This window comes from Anastrepha obliqua, chromosome 6 (genome assembly GCF_027943255.1).
Source record: "Anastrepha obliqua isolate idAnaObli1 chromosome 6, idAnaObli1_1.0, whole genome shotgun sequence".
In the NCBI taxonomy this organism is placed as follows: domain Eukaryota; kingdom Metazoa; phylum Arthropoda; class Insecta; order Diptera; family Tephritidae; genus Anastrepha; species Anastrepha obliqua.
Window position 1 is genome coordinate 238293 of NC_072897.1, and position 24760 is coordinate 263052.

Consider the following 24760-nt stretch of genomic DNA (forward strand, 5'->3'; position numbering starts at 1 on the left):
AATCGAACGTAGAATCTCTCTTGCCAACAAGTTCTACTTTGGATTAAGTAGGCAACTGCGCAGTAAAGCTCTCTCTCGACGAACAAAACTAACACTCTACAAGGCTCCCATCATGCCCGTCCCAACGTATGGCGCAGAAGCGTGGACGATGACAATATCCGACGAAGCGACGTTTTGCATGTTTGAGAGAAAGATTGTGCGGAACACTTTTGGACCTTTGCACTTGATAACAGGGAATAGCGCAGACGATGGAACGATGAGATGTATGAGCTTTACGACAACATAGATAAAGCGCAGCGAATAAAGATCCAGCGGCTACATTTGCTGGGTAATGTCGTGCGAATGTATACAAACGCTCCGGCTCTGAAAGTATGCGATGCTGTACCAGCTGGTGGTAGCAGATGAAGAGGAAGGCCTCCATTGCGTTGGAAAGATCAGGTGGAGAAGGACTTGGCGTCACTTGATGTGTCCAACTGGCGCCGGTTAGCACGAGAAAGAAACGACTGTCGAGCTTTGTTAAACTCGATCAAAATCGCGTAAGCTTTTATGGTGCCAATTAAAAAGAAGAAGAATCTGCTTATATGTGGACCTATCATAAGTTTATCCGTGTAAGCGAGAGAAATTAGGTCTAAGATAGGTAATGTTATTTGTTTTCCGCTATAGTACTTGTATGGTGGTGCAGAGCAATGGTCAAATCCACAATTTTTTTTTAAAAGGGCTATAAACCGCCAGTGTCTAGGCATTACGGTCGTCATGAGTACATCAGGATCTGCTCATAATGCTTTATGGGATTTGCTACCTTTGAACTTATCGATTCAATGAAAACGAAGTATTGACTGCATTCTTATATTATATATTATGACACAGTGAACCAAGTTTCAATACAGGGAGTTATTTACATTTTGTTTTTGGCACCTAATAACAAACTGATAAATATCTGGAATATCGTTTGGAGGAAAGAATGCCGATAACCTTCCTAAAAGAAGGCAATGGAGAGATCCAGAGACTCCGTTGGGAAACTCCGTAAGATTTTTCTTCACTGACGGTTCTAAGACTGAAAATGGTTCTGGAGCGGAATTGCATTTAGACAGTAACTTCAGATGCTTTACTGCTTTAGGCATGGTGAAAACAGTCTTTTAATCGGAAGTCTTTCCAATACTTAAAGTAGCAAACTGAATAATTGGCGAAGGGTGAAAAGCAAACAAATAATAATAAATCTAAATCTCGATTTATAAACGATAACCCGTGCTGTTTGGTTGGTTGGTTTGAGTGGTGATTCTTCCATAATCCAATTAGCGCTTCCGCACCATTTTGTTGCCACATCCTCGTTACCAACTTGTTTACCAGTTATTTACGGCATGACTATATCCAGTCTGAGCGGTTTAAGAACCTTATTAGTTGTTGACATCTGAGCCAGACAGTTGTTCGAGACTCTCGAACAGCGGTTTGCTCAGGGTTAACATTCTGTCCTTCCTTCCTTTTTTTCACTCTGCATGGTGACAGTTGTGTAACTTGTGCGCTCCTATAAAAGTCTTGATTTTACCACGGATATTCTGAGATAAAAAGAAGCTCTGGCAGTTTGACCGGAAGTGGTACTGTTGGTGATTGCAGTTGTAAGGCGAAACGTTTGGACGAGTAAGTTGGAATTGGGAAATAAGCAGGTTAGCCTGGTGGTGTTTCTTTTGTTCACTTCTTCGCGCGGATAAGTGTTCTAGCAACTAGAGGGAGAAGCGACGTCTAGCGGAAGGAGCAAATACTGAAACAATGTTTTGGTTGGTGCATTAGCTAAATGAATATTCCGACAACTGAAAGGTGAAGCGACATCTGGCGGAAGGACATTATACTAAAACGATTTCTTGGTGGGTCTATTAGCTAAAGGAGGTGAAATACCATCCTAAAAAAGGTAGAAGGCGCAACTAAGCATTCTGGAGAAAAGCTGAGCAGCTGTCCCCAATGGACACTAAAAACGAAACCCCAAAAATGTACAAAATCAGTGCCCAAAAAGTTGGTGATTTGGATGTAGAAACTCTTAAGTTTTTATTCAAAGAGCGTAACAATGAGATGCTTGAAAAATTAAGTGAATTAAGTACTGATATTGCGGAGCTAAAGAAACAAAATGAATATCTATTTGGAAGACTATCAGTTGGAAGACCATATCAAAAAACAAAATTTAATTTTCAAAGGTCTAACTGTAAATACTTCGACCAAGGTGGCAGTTGATAAAGTGTGCAAGGAAGAACTACAGATAAACGATGCATCTATTGTCAAATCGACAAAGAAAATCTACGAGCGAGATCGAAAAATGACGGGGGTGCCAGAAATCAGATCAGGAAAGGATATCGGAGATATCTTCAAAAACTCAAGTAAGCTTGGGGGAACAACAATCTATATATAAAGAGATCTTAATTTAGAGCGGCAACAAGACAAGAAAGTTATGATGCAGTTGAAAAAGGATATTATGGCGATTTCCTCTAAACACTGAATTGGCGTCCGAGATGATAGGATGAAAAAAGCAAACAAATGGTTGAGATGGAATAAAGATAGAAAGCTAGTATGTGGCATGAAAGATGCAAATATAATATTACTTTGCAACTTCTATATGAAAACAGACTTCAGAACATTGAAACAGATTATGATGTATTGTTAAGTAAAATTATTTCAAAAAATTAGAAAACGTCTGTCATAGCAAAATGATTAACAAAAATAACCTTAAGAGTATTAGAATTGAAAATAATTTAAAATGTGCACAAATTAAAATTAATATTATTTCCTTTAATGTCAATGGCCTTGTAAACAAATGTTAAAAAGCATGACGTTTTTGAACTTATAGAGATCCACCTAACCGAAGAGAAAATAAATCAAGAAAAGAAATATTTCCCGGATTTTGACAGTTACTGGAAACCAGCAAGTCGTAGCAGCAAATTTGGAAGAGCGTCTGGAGGTTGCGTGTATGGAGTCAAAAAAGAGTTGCAATAAAGGGCATACGACACTGTAGATAAGAAGAGCACTGTAGATAAGAAGAGCAGCTTGGCACGAAGAAATTGAGTGGCAAAGGATTTTTTCAAGGCAAAAACAGAGAAGATTTCAGTTGTCATGGGAGATCTAAATGTTAGAGTTGGAAATATACAACAAAATATCGAAGACTTATACGCAGCTACATTCTCAGCAGATATTGGAAAAAGGAGCTCCAGAGACGCGATGTTAAATAATAGAGGCAAACATTTTATGGATTTCTATGAAGACTATGGTCTAATTATATTGAATGGCAGAACAGCTGGTGATGAGGAAGGTAATTTGACATACATAAGTGCAGTTGGTAATTCCGTAAACGATATATGCGCAGTTTCCCAAGAAGGTTTGAAATACATTGAAACTTTCGAAGTTGAATCAAAAGTATGGTCTGACCACATGCCAATTAAATTAATATTAAAAGTAATGCTTAAACAAAACGATTAGATAAATTATCAATTAAAACTAAACCAACACCTAAATAAGTTTAAAAATGGAGGAGAAGTAATGGATCTGAAAAAGCTTGCCAACATAAAAATGTGAGTGCCCCAGTCACCTGCCAGAAATATTAAAATCAGTTTTAAAAATGCATGGCTCAATTTCAAAGCTATCCTTCAAATATCTGAATGACTCTAGAAAATCTAACATTGCAGACGATAAGCAAAAATATCTGAGGCAAATCAATTTTATAGAAACGCAGGTGAAAAAGCAAAGAAAGAATATTACGAAAAAATGGAAAAACGAATCAACAAAACTGCAAATGCAAAAGAATGGTGGAGTTTAGCGAAGGATATAAGAGGAAAGTCATTTCAAGTTGGTACAAATATCACTGCGAACGATTTTAAATACTATTTTCAAAGCCTACTAAACCAACCGCAATTAACAAAAGACATTTATTACGCAGCTGCGTTATAATTTTTATGGAAGTTGAAAAAATCATTGAAAAGGCTAAAATAAATAAAGCGCCAGGAGAAGATAGAATACCTTATGAACTGCTAAAGTTTGCTTCGCCAGAATTTCAGTTGGAGTTAACAAAGGTATACAATATAATTTTTGATACCGGAAGAATCGACGAAACTTTCGAAAAAACAATCATTTTCCCAATTTTTGGAAAGGGAGATGTAAATGCAGCCAGATTTTATCAAACGTTACGACGCGTTGAAGGAAGAACTGACTCAAAAGTTGCTTGGTAAGTTAAATTAACGAGCAAACCACTCTATCACTAATGCAGAAATTAAGCTCGCCTAATGCCTTTTGAGGATGGTTCCATGTGCAGAAGTCCACGCAAGTGGGGAAAGTTACTGATCGCCATTCACTTGGGAATGGCCAGGACGAGTCTTCTGCATATGGTTCAAGCAGCTCACAACTGCCGGGATTAGCCCACGTATCCTCTGGGTAGCTTCCGAACACCCGTTCGGAAGTGAGCTAACGTGAGAAGGCGAAACATTCCAGGATAGCTAGTTGTGCGTTGGGTTTGGGACCCGCCACTCAAAAATCCCCCCAATGAAAAGTTTAAAAAAGCTTCGGATGAGACCTCCCTATACTGATGACGATCACTGCAAACGAAATAAAGATTACGATTTAAGGGCATGCACCTGGAATGTCCGGTCCCTCAATGGGGAAAGTGCCACTGCCCGGTTGGTTGATGTCCTCGTGAGAGTGAAGGCTGACATCACTGTCATTCAAGAGATGCGATGGACGGAGCAAGGCAAGAAAAGAGTAGGACCTTGTGACGTTTACTACAGCTGTCATGCAAAGGAGCGCAAATTCGGTGTTGGATTTGTTGTGGGAGAGAGACTTCGTCACCAATCCGCATCAAAGCCCATTTTTTAACATATCGCTAAATTGCGCCCACGCCCCGACGGAAGAGAAGGACGATGCGACCAAAGATTCCTTCTATGAGCGCTTGGAACGTTCCTATGAGCGCTGCCCCCGCCGCTATGACATAAAAATCGTGCTTGGCGACTTTAACGCCAGGGTGGGCAAGGACCCAACATCGACTCGGATTACTACCTTGTTGCAGCCAAACTGCGCACACGCCTGTGTGCAGCAAAAAAAGGATGCCGCCTGTAGAGCCACGCTGCGATCGGGCGCAACGCGAGCCATGTGGGATCGCTACTGAGCGCTAAAAAATGAAGAGAGACGGATTATCCGACAGAAGAAACGAGAGGTCGAAATACGTGAGTGCGAGGAGCTTGAGATGTTGGCCAATAGGAACACCGCCCGAAAATTCTACCAGAGAGTTCGGCGGCTTACAGAAGGTTTTAAGACCGGCGCGTTTTCCTGTAAGAACAAAGACGGCGATCTGGTGACTGACGTACAGAACAATCTAAAATTAAGGAGGGAACACTTCTCAAACCTATTAAACAGTGACAGCTGCACATGTCACCAAGAATGTGAAGATCCCGATACCCCAATCGTAGACGACGGAATTGTCGTTCCGCTACCCGATCATGACGAGGTGAGAATAGAGACAACGCGGTTTAAGAACAACAAAGCGGCGGGCGCCAACGGACTACCGGCTGAGCTATTCAAACATGGCGGCGAGGAGCTGGTAAGGTGCATGCATCAACTCCTATGTAAAATAGGGTCTGATGAAAGAATGCCTGCCGATTGGAATTTAAGTGTGCTCTGCCCAATCCATAAGAAGGGCGATCCTGCAATCTGTGCCAAAACTAACACTCTACAAGACTCTCATAATGCCCGTCCTAACGTATGGCGCAGAAGCTTGGACGATGACAACATCCGATGAAGCGACGCTTGGGGTGTTCGAGAGAAAGATTCTGCGCAAGATTTTTGGACCTTTGCACGTTGGCAACGGCGAATATCGCAGACGATGGAACGATGAACTGTATGAGCTTTACGACGATATAGACATAGCGCAGCGAATAAAGATCCAGCGGCTAGGTGTGCTGGGTCATGTCGTCCGAATGGATACAAACGCTCCGGCTTTGAAAGTATTCGATGCGGTACCAGCTGGTGGTAGCAGAGAAAGAGAGCGGCCTCCTCTGCGTTGGAAAGATCAGGTGGAGAAGGACTTGGCTTCACTTTTTGTGTCCAACTGGCGCCGGTTAGCACGAGAAAGAAACGACTGGCGCGCTTTGTTAAACTCGGCCAAAATCGCGTAAGCGGTCATAGCGCCAATTAAGAAGAAGAAGCTTAGATGATCCTGGTTTCTAGCATAGAGATGATCCAATTGCTGATACAATTTTCCACCCCTAGGTCTATTAACGCTCTTTGGATAGCATCAGTGCTAACGTCATTAAATGAGCCTTCTATGTCAAGAAAAGCTGCCCTTCTATTTTTCGGATTAGCTCGTGAAGCGCTGTCTCCGTCGATTTGCCTTTGAGGTAAGCATGTTGTGCAATTGATATACTAGAACTCTCCTGCGAACTTCTAATATGCATATCGAAAAGCCGTTTAAAAGTTTTTACAAGGAAGGACGACAGACTGATTGGTCTAAAGTTCTTCGCTGATTCATGTCCTCTTCTACCTGCCTTTGGTATGAAGACGACTCTAACAAATTCCAGCTGTTTGGAATATAACCTAGGTTTAGACACGCTTTGAAAATTTCCATTAGCCATGGTAGAATAGTATGAAGAGTTTCCTGTAACATCATAGGAAAGATTCCATCAGGGCCTGGAGATTTGAAAGGTGAGAATGATTTAATTGTTCATGAAACCTTCTCTGTAAGGGCCGGAAAATGAGTCTCTAAAAGAAGTTACAGATTTTTTTCTGCCGTAGAAGTCCAACCACCATCTAGACTCTTGACCCAAGAAGCCATTGAATGTTCTAACGTGCTGCCTACGATTTAAATTTGTTCATACAAGTTGCATGAGTACTGCGCTGTGACTTGTAACTACATGTTTTTTTCGTCATTTCACACGTTATTCTTGAGATTATTAGTGCGTAAACATTTCGGTGGAATTATGGAGTGACAAACAAACTATTTTCCTTATCGGGTTGCCTATCAAATAAATGGTGCAAAGTACCATCTAATTGACAAGTTCCATCAAGTTCAGCTCAGACCTATTTTACAATATTCGCCAGGTTAAACTGATTGTTAGTGAAAGTGCAAATCTTATGATTAGGGGTGCATCATATATTGAAAAGAAAAACAAGAATTCCAACAAGGGCATTTTCTAACTGCGTAAAGAAACTTGTTGATTTATATCATGTTTGGACAATCACGAAAAATTGTAAGAAACCTCAGGTTATGTTCAAGAGCCGTAAGAACAATTTCAAAATTGATGTTGATAATTTGTTTGGTATTGCTGATGATTGTGAGAGAATGAAAATAGAGGAAGATAAATTAGTTTTAATGAAACAGAGAGAGCACGGTCGCACGGGATGCTTAAGTTATGTAGTTTAAAAATTGGCGGAAATAGAAAGATCTAGACGACGACGACTGGAAGAAGAGGAAAGGATTTTAAGACAAAGAGAATCATTGCCTGTTGCATGATCTTAGTCTGAGTAGCGATAATTTCCCTAATAACAAATCCTCGATTCACCGAATTCGTACTGAAACTAGAAAATCAAGGGCAGAAGCAATAAAATCTGACTTCAAAAATGATATATTACATTGTAGTCACAGTCCATTGAGATGGAATACTATTACCCTGGTTGGATGTACAAAGTTCAAAAGAAGAACGCTTGCCAAATACTGCTTCTTCTGCAAAACATCAAGCCAAGACCGTCTCAACAGCTTTGTTTGACTGGACCATTCACAATAAAGTGCAAATAATGTGTTGCTACACAACAACTTCCAAGACTGCCCGTTGCAATAGAGCTTGTGCTTCCTTGGAGCAAACTTTAGGAAGAGAATTGGTACTTTTCGCCTGTCGTAATCATGTTTATGATTAGTCCTTAAAGCTGTTTTTGAAACCAAGATTAAGCAAGTTACTAGTAGTCCAGATATTCTGATGTTCAAAAAGTTCAGGGAAATTTGGAAAACATCGATTTTAGTAACATTGAACCATCTCTTAATTTCATAAAAGAACGTGCCGCCGAGACAGACTTTTAAGCTTTGTTAAGGCTCTACAAGATGTTTGCTTATTTGTCGTGATGTTGTATGTTACAGCTTGACTTGTATGCACAGTGCCGACCAAAGCACTTAACCACGATTTACGTTTCTTGAAGATGTGAAAGAGTATGAAAAAGTAGACGCAACAACTTCTAATAGCAAGTTTAGTCATCTCTTGTGGTATTTATGTAAAGAGACAGTCATTCTATTACTGTTTGTTGATGAAGCTGATAAATTAACTAAAAAGAAAATGATTGCCAACTTCAACACGGCCAAAACCTCAGATTTTATCAGACGTTACGACGCGTCGAAGGAAGAACTGACCCAAAAGTTGTTTGGTAAGTTAAATTAACGACCAAACCACTCTATCACTAATGCAGATCGACGACAATTTTCTAAAGGTAGATGTATCTTCTTGGGATAATAATGCTGCTTTGCTGGAAGCCAAAAGAAGAATACGTGATTTGAGAGTTGTGAATGAAGCTGAAAGGGCTGTTAAACTAATGCAAGATACAGGGTGGCTGATGAATTTTGCTACATAACTCAAATAACTTTTTTTTTAGTGTATGGAATTCATTTATTTATTTTTTTTCAAGTTGAAGGTCATTAAATTTTATTAAATGTAGCTTAACTAGTTTTAAAAATAATTGAATTTAAATGCCCTCCATGTTCGTTGACACAAGTGCGGCATCTTAGTAAAAAGTTGTTCATTGCTGCTTTGAGAGTTGCGACAGGAATAGCCGCAATTGTTGCCCGAATGGATTGTTTTAGTTCATCCAAATTTGTTGGCTTTGTTTTATAAACTTCTTGTTTACATAAGCCCCACAAGAAAAAGTCAGGTGCAGTAAGGTCAGGCGACCTGGGGGGCCAACGAAATTCGGAGTTTCTTGAAATCAGTTTATTGGGAAATTTTCGTCGCAACTCTGTCATAACAGTCTGGGCTATGTGAGACGTTGCCCCATCTTGTTGAAACCACACAGAGTTGAAAGGAATTCTCTTTCGGCGTAGTTCTGGATAGAAAAATTCTTTCAGCATTTTCAAATAACGGTCTCCAGTAACCGTAACGGTGTGACCATTTTCTTCAAAAAAAAAATAAGGCCCGACAATACAGCGTGAAGAAACCGCACACAACACTGTCACGCGAAGAGGATGCAATTCCGTCTCGTGGAGTATCTGTGGGTTAGAAGTACCTACTCCATATTCGACAATTTTGTTTGTTCACTTTGCCGTTTAAATCGAAATGGGCCTCATCAGACATGAAAAGGCAGTTTAACATGTTTTGGTCTTCTTCCACCATTTGCAGGATCTTCTGGCAAAATTCCAAGCGAATCGGCAAGTCTGTTGCATTCAGTTTGTTAACCATTTGAATTTTGTAGGGAAATAAGTCTAAATCTTTGTGCATTATTGTTTGCAAAGACTGTCGGCTGACACCAAGTTGAGCAGATAAGCTTCTTGTTGAAACCCTTGGATTGCTTTGTATAGCTGCAGCTACAGCAGCGATCGTTTCCTCCATCCGAACTGGTGGGTTTCGATGATAAGGCCTTCTTGCGACTGTTCCTTGCTCAGCAAAATTATTCACCAGTCTCATTATGGTCCATCTGCTCGGGGGATCGCCGCCAAACATCCGCCTGTACTCTCTCTGTACCAAAACTACGGACTCCAATGCGTGATAGCGGCGGACTATCCAAATTCTTGTTTGCGTGTCCCAGTTATCCATTTTAATAAATTTTAAAGATCAATCTGCAAATTAAAATAAAAATGGAACAGATAACTTAAAAAGAAAAAAAGTTATTCAATTTTTTTTTGGTAGCGGCTTTCATCAGCCACCCTGTATTAACGGACTTATCTCGGCTGAAGAAGAACACAAACAGTTTTTTCTGTGTGTCCAGGAGTATAAAAAACTGTATCCAGACTGTAAAAAACTACTCTAAAAAGAAGTTACTCTGACTGATTGTTATTACTTTATGTTTGTAATTAAATATTAATGTTTATCTCATTTAATTCTTACTTCTATTCATTTAATTTATTCCATTTATAGTGATTTTATAGCAGAAGGAAATATCAGGACAAAACACGATTTTTACAAAACTTTAAAGCTCGGTCGGCACTGGTTGCGATTATGCTGGAATTTTTTTTTGTCATATAAGGGACGCTCTAATATGTGTATGTCGAACCTTTATTTCTTGATATAATAAGAATATCGATACCAATATTTCAAAATACCTAAACAAATATCGCTATTGGTATTGCAAAGCCAGATAACGATAGCACTAATAATCATGAGTCAGAATTGTATACAGTTTCGGAAGGAAATCTTCATATTGGTATCAATAGTATCGCCATAAAGGTATTGAATAGCGACATACGCAGTATCACCTCGTGCAATACACGGCCCCTTTCGAGTTTTCTCAACTGCATTTTTATTTATACGAAATCTTTTTAGTTGGAACATTGTGAAATCAAACAAGAAATTTAAAAAAGAAGCCTATTCAACTTTTTTAGCATATAGAGGCAGCGAATAAGTTGATTTAAGGCATTTTCTTAATTTTTGTCCAATAATCTTCTTTTTTTTGTCAAAAGTGCAATGAGTGCTTTATACCGATGTTTTTTAATGAAAAGTTATGCTAATTTTCTCGCAGAAGTTGTAAACAACCATATTTATTCATTGTTTCTTTGATAAAGGTCCAGTTTCCAACTTCGTTTAATGACATGCATGCCCAAACCATAGCGTTGACACCGCCGTGTTTTATTTTATAGTAGCTCGCAAATTTTGGGGTTTGAGCTCCGTATTGGCCTCGCGCTACATAAAATCCAAATAATTACGATACAACATTTTTTTTTCTAAATGCTCCAAATCTAACTCACGCTTTTTTGTCCAAGTACGTGGTCCCATGGCTAAAAAGCGTATATAAAATTGAATATTACTTTATGTCAGACATAGAGCATCCGCATACGGGTCGTACCGTCCTTGTAGCGTATGCGATAAAATGTAAACATCAAATGGCAAAACGAATACGAGTCGTCACTACTCCAACTTGTCATAGCAAGTATGCAGCATGACGCTTTTCGTACAGCAGAGCCGTCAAATATCTGATACGCTTGTAATTTGTTTTTGATTTTCAGTGTTAGTGTTTTGTTTTTGAATAGTCGACTTCATTCTCCTTAAAAACATTTTTAGGCATTCTGTAAAATGTCTGAAATGTATAATAATTGTAATAATTTGTGTAAGCAGAAGTCTGAAGTTTGTAATCAGCCTCTTGTAACTCCCTCGTGGCAATGAATAATCTGCTGCTTAAGTTATTCCTAATATACGGATGCACCAAGAGAAGATAATACAATAAAATAAATTCCTCTTCATCGCTCGATATATTGACTACTCGTAATTTTACGATAGCTAGTTGCATTGTGTGCGGACAAACAAGCGTATCGTAATGGTCGCTAGGCCAAATATTTTGGTGCCGCTGAGGATATGATGACGATACGACCGGTCTACGGAGGCCCTTACTCTACAAACTTTCGCTTACTGAAATTATAATATAATTTCGTTTATTGAAATTTGCACCGAGAATAGCTATACTTTTAACTGTATATTTAAGCAGCGGAGTGAATTCAAAGTTTTTGTTTTTTGCATTACGTTGAAATGAGTTAACACTTCTTTGTATCATATTTTATGTTGAGAAATGAAATAAAGCAAAATAAGTAAGATGTTTACATACTCATACTTTTTCATTTTCGCAAAATATTGTGAAACATGGAACACTTTACAAAAAAATCGGATCTGTAAAAATAAGGTGTGAGTCACTGTATCATATATCTATGACCTCGAATATTCGTTGAACGAATTCGTCGTGCTACTGAATTCTGCCGGACCATTCCGCATAGATGGTATAAACACATGGAGGACGGCACATTCACGACGTAGCGATAGTTGTTTACAAATGTCATCCTGAAACTAGCTTCATAAACATTTTGAAAGCGGAAACGGCAAGTTGTTTAGAATTTTTGCGTTTATATTATTTTAAAATTTGTGGCTGACATTTCTGTTAGGATAAGAAGAAATTAAACATAAACGATTAGGAATTTCTCATCCATTTCACAGCAATAAGTGCTAAAATTGCACAGATAATAGGCACAGCTTATGAAGCGTATAGCGAGCTTAATGGGATAAATCGCAGATGTAGGGTTCGTCCAGTTAATGTGGCGCCATTTTTAAGTCTGGAAAATTTCTTTAAAATTGTTAATAATCTATTAATATACAGAAACAAACTATATTAATAAATTATCGTGCTGTTGATTGCTCCCTATTTATAGACAGGAGCTTTGTTTCCATATATTGGAAGGTTGTGAGAGTTACTTCCATACCCAAAGCAGGTAGATTCTCACATATATTTTCTAAAGGTTTCATACCAATCAGTCTTTCATCGTTCTTGCAGAAGGCCCTTGCGAGTGTGATTTATCTGTACACAAGTGGCGAAATTCCTAGGAGGTGCTTGTCGAATACCCAACATGACTACTGTAAAAGCAGATCAGTGGAATCTGCCTTACATACTATTATTAAAGATATTCAGGTGTCAATTTCCTAGAAAGAGCTCACAGTGGACAATTTTTTTGCCAGCCTGCCATTTCGCCTATCGCCCGTTCATCATCTAACAGTTTCGCATCTTATTATCTATAGTCTCTACTGAACTGATGCATGTATAAGTATGTTTATGAGTACATATGTAGGCATGCATGTAGCAAGAATTATAAATCGGTTCGTTTACGAAAAATCTAAGAATGTGTTAGTGATATACGAAAAAAATGAGTACAATGGCACTTCGCTACTGTCTGATTAACGACAGATTTGACGAGCGTGTGAAATTATCATTTAAGATGGCGATAAGATTGTGTTAGTGGTATCTGAATAAAAATCAACATAGGCTTTGCTCCTGTTGCATCGTTGCTATCTGAACAACGACTGATTGGACGAGTGTGTGAAATTATCGTGCAGATTTCGGCTGGCGAATCACCCCCGTTACGCGGCAGCCAAAGTTCCCTTTACAATTTTCTTTTTCACCATAGGTGTTGGCCAAACCGAATAATCTATCATTCTTGGTAACCATGTATATTTCATTGTTTTTGGAATTATTACCATTTTGAAACGACAATAACGTGTTCTGTCATCTGGGTAATATCAGTCAAGATGTCATGTTGGAATTCATGAGCAGTACCATCGAATCTTAGCATACATAACTTTTATTTTTCGGTGAGTTGAACCGCAGCAGACAATATCTTCATCACTGGTTCGATTATATGGTAAAGTTGTGATTTTTTCCGCCATCCGTTTAAAGTGTGTAGAGAAGGAAGAGGGAAATCCTCTTTGCAGTATAGTGTAGTATATCTAAGTGGGCTATATCGTCTTCAGACCAGTGAACTCTTCTTAGGTTAGATTATACTGGCTGGACAAAGCTAGTTAAAGACTTGGAAGATAGGTAAGCACTTGCCTAACTTGGGAAAAATATAAAATTTTATTTTTTTGAATTTAATTTTAGGGTAGTTCTTAGCACTACATATGTTAACACTGGACTGACTGCCAACATATTTGACAGTCGAATTTATACTTATACCTCATCTTACTGTTATAGGTACACGACTTGCATATTAGTTTCTTTGCTGTTTAGGAGAAACATGTTTATATCTTGTTATTCTTAAAACACATATGTTTATCTTTTTCTTTTTCTTAAAATATATTTATCTTTTGTTATTCTTAAAATACATATGCTTATCTTTTTTTCTTTCTTAAAATATATTTTTCTTTTGTTATTCTTAAAATACATATGTTTATCTTTTGTTATTTTTAAAATACATATGGTTATCTTTTGTTATTCTTAAAATACATATGGTTGCCTTTTGTTATTCTTAAAATACATATGTATGTTTACCTTTTGGTATTCTTAAAATATGTTTGGATTTGTTCAGCCCTGCAGGATTATACTTAGAATTTATCTAACTATTTTTATTTATTATTTGTGAATGAAATCATTCCTTAACTCTCCCCTTTCTAAATTAAATCGTCCCGATTTATACCGAATTAATGTTAGTTCCTTGTTCTTCCCTAAATAATTTTTACAGTTATTCACTCTCGGGTAAATATTGTTGCAAAGGGCAATTTCCTTATCGGGGAAAATTTGTACATGCTTAGTTCTAAGTGGTGTGAATTTAAATAGTTTACAATGATTAATTATGAAAGGATATTTGTAAATAGCAATTATAGAATTTTTAGTTCTTATCAAATATTTGTTCGTATGATGTATTATATATTTTTTTGTGAATTAGTTACGTGGAATAAAAATCTGATTTCGTCAAATAAATAAGCATCGTCGGTTCTAGTTAGAATATATTTCCATTTTAGTTATGGTGGTTATTTTTGGTGTCTCCTTCTGCTTGAATTGCGATTATGATGGCCATGGCTAGTAATATCAGGTAATTCATTGTCGTTTTCTGTAACTGTGTAATTTTTTACGTTGTCTTTGTGAATAACTTTTCCCTCCTTAGTCAAAATCGTGTCCTCACGATCTTCCTGCACTACGTACTTTTTGTAACGACTGTTGCTTTTACTTCTGATGTTAGTCCTTAACACCAATATCTGCTCTCCTTGTTTGAAAGTTCGGTGTCTAGTTCCCTGGTTCAGACGTTGCATAGTGGTCAAGTAGCCAGACGTTTTGGTCATAAAACAATAAGTCAAAGAGAAATAATACGATTTTGATGAAATTTTTATATATAGGGTTTTTTGTGTCGCTGATTCTGAAAATGAAATCAGAATTTCAAAATTCAAAATGGCGGACCCAAAATGGCGGACATTTTTCGCGAAAAGTGTTGAGATTTTACTAAAATTCACATTACCAAGGTTTTTGGGGTCGCTGATTGTGAATATGAGATCAGAATTTCAAAATTCAAAATGGCGGACCCAAAATGGCGGACAGTTTTTGCGAAAAGTTTTCAGATTTTACTGAAATTCACATTACCAAGGTTTTTGGGGTCGCTGATTTCGACAGTAGACGTACGATTTTCAAAAGAATATGCCACATTAAAAGGAGGGAAAATATGTCTTGAAAAATAATACACTTAAACTGAAAGTGACGTATCATACATTTATTTATGAAATAAACTTAAATTTTAATAGGAAGAACATACATTTATTCATATCTCCTCGTCATTGTTTACATCAAGGATGCTGTCTGCCTCAGCATCTGCGAAATCATGCCTTTCATAACTGAGAAGGGCAATTGCTTCCGGTGACAAACTTTTTCCTATTTTGGGAGGAGTCTTTCTTAAACTAGAAATCAACGGATCCGAAGAAGCTAGAAGTCGGAGAAAAATGTCTTCAATATTTTTTTCTCTCGAACATTTGCGGGAGAAGTGTTCGCGATAATTTCGTATGTCTTTGTTTCGTGACTCCTGAGCTTCTTCGGAGAGCTGTCCTATTGGCAGAATAGCCAGTTCTACTATTCGCGGGCCATGCAACAGCACTTTGTGCACAGTTGTCGACATACAGTACCACGGATATAACTTTACAAATAAATCGGCGGTTTCATCGCAATATTGGCCGAAGCTATCTACTTTTACATGAAACCCGCTAGAAACGACTTGCAAAATTATATGAAATCGTTTGATGAGTTCAACATCGATTCCTAGAATGCGAGCAGACGTCTCAGTGTTTTCAAAAAAACGCCGAGCCGTATTCCCATCATTCGAGTTACCCATGCCTTGCTTTGGGCGATCAACGAGGAGGTTTAATTCATCTTTGAAAGCCTTTTGAATGAAACTTTTTGTTTCCTTCAAAGAAAGCTTAACATCTTCGCCATGACCTTGCCATTTTTCGCTTTTCAGTTTATAACCAACATGAAGTAAGCATTCAAAAAATCGGATCCAACAGTGCAATGTAGATAATCCGTAAATTAATTTTGAATCATCAACTTCCAACTCTCGCATAGCCTCCAAATCATTAAAATTTTTCGATGTCGCATTGCAAATATTCTCATTGCAGATTTAGTGCCAGTTACTGTATTGCAGACTTTGCCATCAATCATTGTAAAAGTCAATTTAAAACCTACTTTACAATCTTTTCCGTCTATCACTGCCTGCAAAGGTTTCAGATTTGAGATTTGTTCGTCGACAATATTTTTCTCTTCAAGTGTGGATTCTTCGGTTTCGCGTATGCATTGCAATCTAATAGGTCTGCAATACCATGGAGAGGAGGGTCGCGGTATTTTCCAAATAACAACATCATCGTATTCGTCCTTGTCGTAGCCAATGAGTTGCAGGGGCACGAGGGAAGTGAGGAGAACATTTGTGTCGCAGTTATTAGGGTCGGAAAATTTTTGCTTATACTCCTTTTGCCCGGAACTTCCGTCGAACCCCCACTTTACAACGAGCGTTAAATTTTCATAAATGCTGGCTTTCATGGTATGTAAGACATCGTTTTGGAGTTCTAATATCCGTTGCCCTGTATGATTCAAAAGTGATTGCAATCTAACTTGTGCGCAGTTTTCGGAAATAGAAATATCCTCGGGATAGCATAGTTTTTTCGCGTTTAAAACGGAATTGTAACTGGGAAAAACTTTACAATTATGCAATTGCGTGATGTGTCTCATATTTATGTACTGAGACTTAGTAAATTTCGAATCAAATACGAGTGCTAAAGCGGTGTTTGGGGACATTTGTGTTTCCGTTTTAGCCTTCATGGCATTGATGTACTTGCTTGCTCGCATGGGAGATGTGGTGGTAACATCTGCGACGACTTTCGATGCTAAGGTAGCTCCAGACTCACGAAGAACCATTTTCGTGGCGTACGATAGCTCTTGTGCACTGTAACTGTCACGCAATTTCTGAGCTTTCCTTCTCTTTGAGCGATCACTGGATTCCGAAAAAGAAGTTTCTGGACGCCCGCGCCCACCACTGTTCCTTGGTGTCGTTGACTTCAAACTGTCATCAGCACTGACTTTTAGATCCATAAAGTTGATCTGGTTTAATGAAAACTTCATTAATGTATATAAATTACTATAAATATATAAAATATATTTATATTAATGTAAAACTATTCACCGTTACGCTCGTTGAATCGTCCAACCAGCTTTTATTACTCTCCAGAAAACGATTTTCCGTACTGCGAGCATTTTTCCATTTCTTTTTCAAAACCGAAATAACTTTTATCAAAGCCATTTTTGATTTTTTTTCGATAACAAAGGAAGGTGTGGCGTCGTCCATTAGTTTATTACAGATAATTTCTATTAAATTATCAAATTTTTCTGACAGAAAAACATCATGGATGGCATCGAATATTTTCATCCTTGTCCATGAAAAAATTTTGCTCTTGAATCCTATTAAAAAAAAATTACTTTAAAATAATAATTTAATTACCATTTAAAAATACTTATTACATTAATTATTTTATTATTATTATTATATGATTTTTGAATATAATCAAAACATGATTTTTAGCACTCTTTTGCATTTATTAATAATTATTTATTGTTTTAATAACAATATTCACTACAGAAATTGGGATAAAAGTAGAAATAAACACTCTGCATATATTACATTCATTCCTAACATTTCCCAGGCATACACACAAATAAAGCCAGTTTCGATCGCCCCCCGCGGCCCAAATGCCCCAACACGCGCTTCAAGCTCGGCAGCGACCTGCTGCAAAGAAAGCGTATTTTTGACGAGCGGGGATAGCGCGGGAGCAAGATCTAAACGGATTCGAAATCTGTATACTTTTCTGCACTAGGAAACGTAAATATAATATCTCCGTGGCAATTCGTGGCAATAAAAATAATTATCTACGAGAAGAAGTGCAATTGAAAAAAAGGGGGAAAAAAAGCTTGTATTGCGTCATTAATATTGCCTCTAAAAATACAACGATATGGCTACAGTAAAGTATTTTCGTAATGTACGTACCTTTCCAAACAACATCCATTTTAGTTTGCCCTTTTTCGTTGAAAAATGGTGAATTTGCAACTATTTTTGTGTGGCGCTCGAAAACGTGCATGCGTACTGTCGCGCGCGATTCCCGACAAATGTCAAGTTTGAGCGTTCACCACGGAATATCTGTTCAATGTAAACATCTGTCCCTTTGGATTTTAATGCTCCAGTGCCATCTGTTGACGAATATATGAAGCTTTACCTCAAACGGTAACTTTCGATTTTGGGATTTTTGGCCAGAACGCCGGGCTACTTGACCACAGTGCGTTGTAATGTTTTCCTTGCTGTATGTTATTAGTTTAAAATATATATCCTTTGTTTACTTTTCTGTGACGGTGTGGGTAGCTTCCGAACACCCGTTCAGGAGGGAGCTAAAGTGAGAAAGCGAAACATTCCAGGATAGCTGGTTGTGCGCTGGGTTTCGGAACCGCCTCTTAAAAACGGTCGGCGCACTCACGTAGCGGCACCCACGGCACTGTTGAGAGTTATGATTTCGAGGTTGTAAAGGACTTCGCATACTTAGGAACCAGCATGAACACCGATAACAATGTCAGCTTTGAAATCCAACGTAGAATCTCTTGCCAACGAGTGCTACTTTGGACTAAGTAGGCAATTGAGTAGTAAAGTCCTCTCTCGACGAACAAAACTGACACTCTACAAGACTCTCCACATGCCCGTCCTAACGTATGGCGCAGAAGCGTGGACGATGACAACATCCGATGAAGCGACGCTTCAAGTGTTTAAGAGAAAGATTCTGCGTAAGATTTTTGGACTTTTGCACGTTGGCAACGGCGAATATGGCAGACGATGGAACGATGAGCTGTATGAGCTTTACGACGACATAGACATAGCGCAGCGAATAAAGATTCAGCGGCTACGTTGGCTGGGTCATGTCGTCCGAATGGATAAAAACGCTCCGGCTCTTAAAGTATTCGATGCGGTACCAGCTGGTGGTATTAGAGGAAGTGGAAGGCCTCCTCTGCGTTGGAAAGATCAGGTGGAGAAGGACTTGGCCTTACTTGGTGTGTCCAACTGGCGCCGGTTAGCACGAGAAAGAAACGACTGGCGCGCTTTATTAAACTCGGCCAAAATCGCGTAAGCGGTTATTGCGCCAATTAAAAAGAAGAAGACGGTATGGGTTGTGTTGTTCAATTCCTTTATATATAGCTCCTAGGTTGCTGATGTTGAAATCTTTATTTTTAATATTCTTGCCAATTCTGATATGGAATTGTGCGTTCGTTCTACCTGATCGTTTGCCTTTGATCTATATATTATTTTGCTGTATTGCTTATTATACTGTATTTTGCTGATATTATATTTTACCCACATTTGTTTTGACATTGGTGTATTCAGACCACTTTCGTTATATGTCATGAGTCGTTTACAGTTCGGAAAATTGTTGATAAGAATTTCTTCTACTCTTTTGTTCATATCTGTTTTTGAGTCTAATTGTCTGATAGCACTGTGCGACAGTAAAATTATACTTTTATAGAGACCTAGTACAACTTGTAGGTATAGTAAAACTAAGAAACGTGGTATAGGAGAAATTTCCAATACACCCCCAAAATCTCATTTTATGGCCATAAAACCGTTTTTCAGTAGGTTGATGTGAACAATCCCTCCTAACTTCGCCAATTTCCATCCGATTTCGAATTTGTTTTTTTAGTTCGAAAGAACAAAAACAAGCCTTTTTGACAGTGTGTTGACAATTTTTCTGAAATGACAACTGACGAGACTGTAGACGGAAGTATTCGGAATTTTTTTATTTTTTCTCAATTTTTTCAACTTTGACATCATTTTTGCGATATTATCCGATATTGAGGATGTTTTTTAGTAGACTACTGTTATAGTGAATTTAATTCTGCGTCGAATGAGCTATATTTGACTGTAATTGAATTAAAATTCATAGAGTTGTGCGAGTTGTGCGTGTTTTAAGATTTTATTTTTTTTACTAATTTTATAGCAAGTGTCAGTATAAACACATCATCAGTACGAAACAGTACAGGTTTAAAATTTTAAAAGATGTCAGGAAAAACTAATCTTCATTTCAAAATGTTTGCTAGACCTGCTCCGTTTATAAGAGTCATCACAATTTTAGGGATCCTTGTCGGGCCTCAGATTCGAAAACTCATGCGAGATGAGAAATTTACGAGTAAGCTCAGTGCAGTGGAAAGACGGGCATGGGAAAGTTTTAAATCATTGTGTGAGAAGTTTCTTGGAAATAAAAAGAGCTCTGATTATGTTGAAGTCGTCAAAGAGTTTTTGAGTGTGTACGAAAAAATGGAATGCAATATGTCCATCAAGATACACTTTCTGCCCTCACATTTGAATTTTTTCCCGGAAAACCTGGGCCAGATGAGCGATGAACAGGGTGAAAGATTTCACCAGGAGATAGGAGTCATCGAAAAACGTTTTCAAGGGAAGAACTCCATCAACATGCTTGCTGATTACTGCTGGTCCTTGAAACGTAAAACAAGTGATGACTCTTATAAACGGAGCAGGTCTAGCAAACATTTTTGAAATGAAGATTAGTTTTTCCCGACATCTTTTAAAATTTTAAACCTGTACTGTTTCGTACTGATGATGTGTTTATACTGACACTTGCTATAAAATTAGTAAAAAAAATAAAATCTTAAAACACGCACAACTCGCACAACTCTATGAATTTTAATTCAATTACAGTCAAATATAGCTCATTCGACGCAGAATTAAATTCACTATAACAGTAGTCTACTAAAAAACATCCTCAATATCGGATAATATCGCAAAAATGATGTCAAAGTTGAAAAAATTGAGAAAAAATAAAAAAATTCCGAATACTTCCGTCTACAGTCTCGTCAGTTGTCATTTCAGAAAAATTGTCAACACACTGTCAAAAAGGCTTGTTTTTGTTCTTTCGAACTAAAAAAAACAAATTCGAAATTGGATGGAAATTGGCGAAGTTAGGAGGGATTGTTCACATCAACCTACTGAAAAACGGTTTTATGGCCATAAAATGAGATTTTGGGGGTGTATTGGAAATTTCTCCTATACCATTTTTTTTAGTTTTTCTATAGCCACAAATCGTGCTAGGTCTCCATAAAAGTATATTTAATTTTTTTTTTTTTGTCACACCGTGTAGTTATGTATTTTGAGAATTTATCTGCTGCTTGTAACTATGTTTTGTGTTCATTAAAATAAATACCTAAGTGTATGTATTCCCCTGGTTGTGTTGGTACGTCTGATTCTCTTAATGGTTCTCTTGTGGGATTCCGTTCGTATTTGCCGAAAAGACAAACTGTGCACTTTTTGATGTATGCCTTACATTGTTGTTTTATGTTCAGCCTATAGTATTGTTCTTAGAGTTCTTTTACCTTATTTTTGTATCCCCTGTGTGCTCGCTCAAGTGTTTGTTTAACTAATTCTGACAGTCTATCTGTTCTTCGTGTTTATTTGGTGTCTATACGAATTTTATATCTGTGAACTTGTTTTTTATAATTTGTCCGTATCTAAATAAATCCTCAGCTGTTGTATTAATTGCTGTGATTTTTTTGGATGCAAAAACCTTTTTAATTCGGATATCAGATAATTTTCCTAAGTAAAGGTTATTGTGTGACGTATTTTACTTTGAAATTAAATACGCGAACTTGTCTCATTCCTTTGTGTATTTGGTGTCAATTCTATTTGGATACCGTAGGCATTTAGCGGTTGGCGTACTGCCTTGATTTTGTCGTTGTATGAACTATCAGATAAGTGTACAATACCCACAGAAGATGTGTTAATTATTTGTCGCGACAAGGCGTCAGCTACAACATTCTGTGCGCCTGGTTTATACACGATTTTTGCTCCATAATCTTCGATAATATTATTCCATCTCTTTAATTTATGATTCGGATTCTTATCCGATATGGCGTAAGTAATGCCGTATATGTAATTTCGTAATTTTTGTAGCGACCATATAATAGCGAGTAACTCTTTCTCGTTGGTACTATAATTTTGTTCCGTGGTATTGAGTGTGCGTGATAAAAAATAAATTGGATTTTTATTTTGACTCAATATAGCTCCAATGGCTATATTGAAAGCGTATTGTTCCTTTAAACAAGTTTTCAGTTTATTTATGGCTTCTATGGCTGTTTGGTCTAAACTAATTTTTATGCTCTTACTTTTATTTTTTCCGATATTAGAATTATCTCCTTTAAGATGTAAAGTTAAGGGTTTGGAAAATAGATGGGGCGTTCTTCAACCCGAAAGGTATTCGAATGAACTCATATCTACCTCCATTCACACAAATCGCTGATTTCTCTCTGTCAATTTCTTTTATCTTAATTTGATGAAAGCCGGACTGCAAATCAAGTGTAGTGAAAAATTTGGCTTTCCCGAAGTTTTGCAGCGTAATATTTATGTCTGGTATTATGTATCTGTCCCTAACCGTATGTTGGTTTAATTTCCTAAAATCTAAAACCTCATCTATACCTTTCTTATGTACGGTTAACATGGGTGAAATGTATGTGCTGTAGCGTTTTTGTATTTTTCCCGCTTTCAATAATTTGTCATTTTCCTTATTTACGAATTCTACGTCATTTATATTACTTGTATATTGTTTGGTCCATATAGGATCCTTTGTATCTGTCCGTATGCTAGCTTCAATCCTTGTAGTGACGGGTAACGGTCCTACGACATTATTGTCCTTCATTAACCTATCGATTTTTGTTCTATACGTGTCTATTTGTATAGTGTAATTTGCATAATTTTTTCACTAATTTCCAACTTTCTTAACACCTCCAATGTCATCTTGTTCAAATTTATAACCGCTTTCAATTTCTTTATTCCGTTCCATCCTAGTATCAAATAAAATCCATTTATCTAATCTACCTCAAAAAAATCTAAATCTCCATTCATAAACTTAATAGTTTGTTTCGTATTAATTATAGAATTACCATGCATTAATATCACTTTTAATGGTTTTACTTTTTTGGTTATATAAAATTTTAAAGGTTTCTTAACATAGTAATGGGTTGCACCTGTATCTACTAAAACATTATAATTTACTTTCCCATCATTCATTACTATACTGGGCAACCCGTTAGTTTAAATACTTATACAGGGTGGAACGAATATATGAGTTATTTATTCCATCCTCAAACACTCTTACCGCTTCTTGTGTTGCCTAATCAGTCATTAATTTGGTCACTTCTTGGCTATGACCAGACATAGATATTTTTGACGTGATAAGCGTCAGTCCTCTATTCACGTTGTAATGGAATTCACTTAAATTGTGTTTACCTTGTGTGAGTCTCCTCATCTCGTCCTGCAACGCATATAGAGGTCGTCGATCAGCATAGGTATATACATATGTATATCTATATATATAAAAATTCAGCCGTTTGTCGCGTTGTGATGAACTTTACGGAGAATGGCTTAACCGGTTTTAACCAAACTTTGCCACATTGAAGAGACACATGTGGAAAAGGTTTGTAACTATGTTTGGTTAAAATCTCCTTTACTTCTTCGTCAACACACAGTATACACGAGGCAGCGTTCTTTTTACGCGTGTGGTTGTTATTGTAAACGGTTGCATGGAGCGTACATTTTACTCACATATGTACAAGTTAACGCAGCAGTATTTATGCCTAAATTTTCATTCCATTACATACATTTCAATGGAATGCAAACATACATACATATACAGATATTCATACAGCAGTGGCTGCACGCCTGCATTCGCATAGAATAGAAACATAAAAATTAGCAGGCACAGCTGTAGCTGACCGCCTGCAATAATTAATCGTAACACAATGCTGCTGTGACTAACTTAACACTTTGCTTAAATACTTCTTCTTTACACCCACACTTCGGGATAACCGAAGCAAAACCATTAGCTAACCGAACCTGAACAGGTCGTCGCTAAAAAAGTACTTAAGCAAGGCCGTTTTCTTAGAAGATTACCAAAGTTTATCAGTAATAGTGCATAGTGAAAGTAAGTGTTAAAACTAAAAAGAAAGTGTTATATTTGGTTCAAGGGAAGCAGTTTCCAGGCATCAACCAAAGAGATAAAAAAAGTGCGTCAGAAATATTTAAGAGAAGAGATTGTTTTCACACTTTCCAACAATATTTTCACGAAAAATTTACAAAATATATATTAATTTTGCAAATGATTGATAACAAGTGAAACAGTGAATAAATGGTGTGAAAAATGCACACAACAGAAATCGGCAAAAATAATTAATATTTTAGAAGTTTTTACTTAAGATATTAAAGAAAAGAGATTGTTTTCACACTTTCCGTAGATATTTCCAAGAAAAATTTCAAATATATATATTATTTTTGCTGATCATTTCCCATTTCTGTTCTGTGTAATTTTCATTCCAACGCGTGCTCACAGTTCAATTATATTTTTAAAAGATGGCGCTAACAGTATGTTAATTTGAATTCCAGTTTAAAAACAAGAAAAGTAGCAAACAAGAGCTCAGAGTGACATAAAGAAGACCACTTTGATTCGGTAAAAGAAATGCCAAGAGGTAGAAGACATGCTAACATCGGACGTCATACACGTCACAATAGAAATGTGCAAAATCACAGACAAAATGAAAGTGAGGAAAATCATGCTGATAGATTAAGTCAACAAAGAGATCGTACTAGGTCACGTTCTCAAAATCGGCTAATAAATATCAATTCTGTAAATTTGAATGGTGCAGCATTTCAATATAATCCACAACTTGATTATCCATCTCACAAATACGTTGTCATTGGAAGTATGGATAAAATTTGCGGATTTTGTCAAGC

General features: G+C 37.2%; 1 protein-coding gene across 5 annotated transcripts in view; it reads left to right on the forward strand.

Moving 5' to 3' along the window:
- Positions 1–24760, forward strand: part of LOC129250857 (inactive rhomboid protein 1-like) — an 86138-nt gene that overhangs the window by 31232 nt on the left and 30146 nt on the right. Inside the window, exon 1 of one of the 5 annotated variants that reach the window (XM_054890460.1) lies at positions 6282–6359. The exons of the other annotated variants lie outside the window; for them this stretch is intronic. The gene's annotated coding sequence lies outside the window, so the exon portion shown is untranslated. Of the gene's footprint in view, positions 1–6281; positions 6360–24760 lie in introns of those variants that run through there. 5 annotated transcript variants of the gene reach the window in all.